This window comes from Sturnus vulgaris, unplaced genomic scaffold (genome assembly GCF_052056855.1).
Source record: "Sturnus vulgaris isolate bStuVul1 unplaced genomic scaffold, bStuVul1.hap1 Scaffold_168, whole genome shotgun sequence".
Taxonomy (NCBI): domain Eukaryota; kingdom Metazoa; phylum Chordata; class Aves; order Passeriformes; family Sturnidae; genus Sturnus; species Sturnus vulgaris.
The window spans coordinates 102501-105475 of record NW_028276080.1 but is presented as its reverse complement, the minus strand read 5'-3'; positions in this window follow the sequence as shown (position 1 = coordinate 105475).

Sequence of the window (2975 nt, the reverse complement as noted above, 5' to 3'; positions counted from 1 at the left end):
AGCATTAGGCCGGCCGGTAACACTGCCGGCCGAGGGCAACAGGTCTACCCAGCATTCGGCCGCCACGTCCAAAGGCCGGCCGAGGGCAACAGGTCTACCCAGCATTCGGCCGCCACGTCCAAAGGCCGGCCGAGGGCAACAGGTCTACCCAGCATTAGGCCGCCACGTCCAAAGGCCGGCCGAGGGCAACAGGTCTACCCAGCATTCGGCCGCCACGTACAAAGGCCGGCCGAGGGCAACAGGTCTACCCAGCATTCGGCCGCCACGTCCAAAGGCCGGCCGAGGGCAACAGGTCTACCCAGCATTCGGCCGCCACGTCCAAAGGCCGGCCGAGGGCAACAGGTCTACCCAGCATTCGGCCGCCACGTCCAAAGGCCGGCCGAGGGCAACAGGTCTACCCAGCATTCGGCCGCCACGTCCAAAGGCCGGCCGAGGGCAACAGGTCTACCCAGCATTAGGCCGCCACGTCCAAAGGCCGGCCGAGGGCAACAGGTCTACCCAGCATTAGGCCGGCCGGCAGAGGGCAACAGGTCTACCCAGCATTCGGCCGTCAGGTACAAAGGCCGGCCGAGGGCAACAGGTCTACCCAGCATTCGGCCGCCACGTCCAAAGGCCGGCCGAGGGCAACAGGTCTACCCAGCATTCGGCCGTCAGGTACAAAGGCCGGCCGAGGGCAACAGGTCTACCCAGCATTCGGCTGGCCGGTAACACGGCGGGCCGAGGGCAACAGGTCTACCCAGCATTAGGCCGGCCGGTAACACTGCCGGCCGAGGGCAACAGGTCTACCCAGCATTAGGCCGCCACGTCCAAAGGCCGGCCGAGGGCAACAGGTCTACCCAGCATTAGGCCGCCACGTCCAAAGGCCGGCCGAGGGCAACAGGTCTACCCAGCATTCGGCCGCCACGTCCAAAGGCCGGCCGAGGGCAACAGGTCTACCCAGCATTAGGCTGCCACGTCCAAAGGCCGGCCGAGGGCAACAGGTCTACCCAGCATTCGGCCGCCACGTCCAAAGGCCGGCCGAGGGCAACAGGTCTCCCCAGCATTAGGCCGGCCGGCAGAGGGCAACAGGTCTACCCAGCATTCGGCCGTCAGGTACAAAGGCCGGCCGAGGGCAACAGGTCTACCCAGCATTAGGCCGGCCGGTAACACTGCCGGCCGAGGGCAACAGGTCTACCCAGCATTAGGCCGCCACGTCCAAAGGCCGGCCGAGGGCAACAGGTCTACCCAGCATTAGGCCGCCACGTCCAAAGGCCGGCCGAGGGCAACAGGTCTACCCAGCATTCGGCCGCCACGTCCAAAGGCCGGCCGAGGGCAACAGGTCTACCCAGCATTAGGCCGGCCGGCAGAGGGCAACAGGTCTACCCAGCATTCGGCCGTCAGGTACAAAGGCCGGCCGAGGGCAACAGGTCTACCCAGCATTAGGCCGGCCGGTAACACGGCCGGCAGAGGGCAACAGGTCTACTCAGCATTAGGCCGGCCGGTAAAACGGCAGGCCGAGGGCAACAGGTCTACCCAGCATTCGGCCGTCAGGTACAAAGGCCGGCCGAGGGCAACAGGTCTACCCAGCATTAGGCCGGCCGGTAACACTGCCGGCCGAGGGCAACAGGTCTACCCAGCATTAGGCCGCCACGTCCAAAGGCCGGCCGAGGGCAACAGGTCTACCCAGCATTAGGCCGCCACGTCCAAAGGCCGGCCGAGGGCAACAGGTCTACCCAGCATTCGGCCGCCACGTATAAAGGCCGGCCGAGGGCAACAGGTCTACCCAGCATTAGGCCGGCCGGCAGAGGGCAACAGGTCTACCCAGCATTCGGCCGTCAGGTACAAAGGCCGGCCGAGGGCAACAGGTCTACCCAGCATTAGGCCGGCCGGTAACACTGCCGGCCGAGGGCAACAGGTCTAACCAGCATTAGGCCGCCACGTCCAAAGGCCGGCCGAGGGCAACAGGTCTACCCAGCATTAGGCCGCCACGTCCAAAGGCCGGCCGAGGGCAACAGGTCTACCCAGCATTAGGCCGCCACGTCCAAAGGCCGGCCGAGGGCAACAGGTCTACCCAGCATTCGGCCGCCACGTCCAAAGGCCGGCCGAGGGCAACAGGTCTACCCAGCATTCGGCCGCCACGTCCAAAGGCCGGCCGAGGGCAACAGGTCTACCCAGCATTAGGCCGGCCGGCAGAGGGCAACAGGTCTACCCAGCATTCGGCCGTCAGGTACAAAGGCCGGCCGAGGGCAACAGGTCTACCCAGCATTAGGCCGCCACGTCCAAAGGCCGGCCGAGGGCAACAGGTCTACCCAGCATTAGGCCGGCCGGCAGAGGGCAACAGGTCTACCCAGCATTCGGCCGTCAGGTACAAATGCCGGCCGAGGGCAACAGGTCTACCCAGCATTAGGCCGCCACGTCCAAAGGCCGGCCGAGGGCAACAGGTCTACCCAGCATTAGGCCGGCCGGTAACACGGCCGGCAGAGGGCAACAGGTCTACTCAGCATTAGGCCGGCCGGTAAAACGGCAGGCCGAGGGCAACAGGTCTACCCAGCATTCGGCCGTCAGGTACAAAGGCCGGCCGAGGGCAACAGGTCTACCCAGCACCTGCCAGGACGGCAGGGCGCCGAACCGGGCTCCGCGTGCCACCGTCTTGGCCTCCCAAACGCCGACCAACGACGCTTGTGGATGGGGCGCGATGGGCGCGGCGCGCGGCGCCCCGGGTCCCCGCCGGCACCAGGTCTACCTCGCCGCCTGGAGACGGCAGCAAACGGATCCCCCTCTCACCGCGCGCGCGCGCGGTGAAGGGAAACCCGCCGCCGCCGCCGCCGCCGCCGCCGCCGCCGCCGCCGCCGCCCGCGCACAGCCAAGCCCCCGCACCGCGTGTCGGGCCTGGGACCCGCGCGGAGGGAAGTCGAGGCCGCGCGGCCCGGCGGGGCCTCTCTCTCTCTCTCTCTGGCTGGCGGCGCGGCACGCGGCCCCCGGGTTCCCGGGTCCCC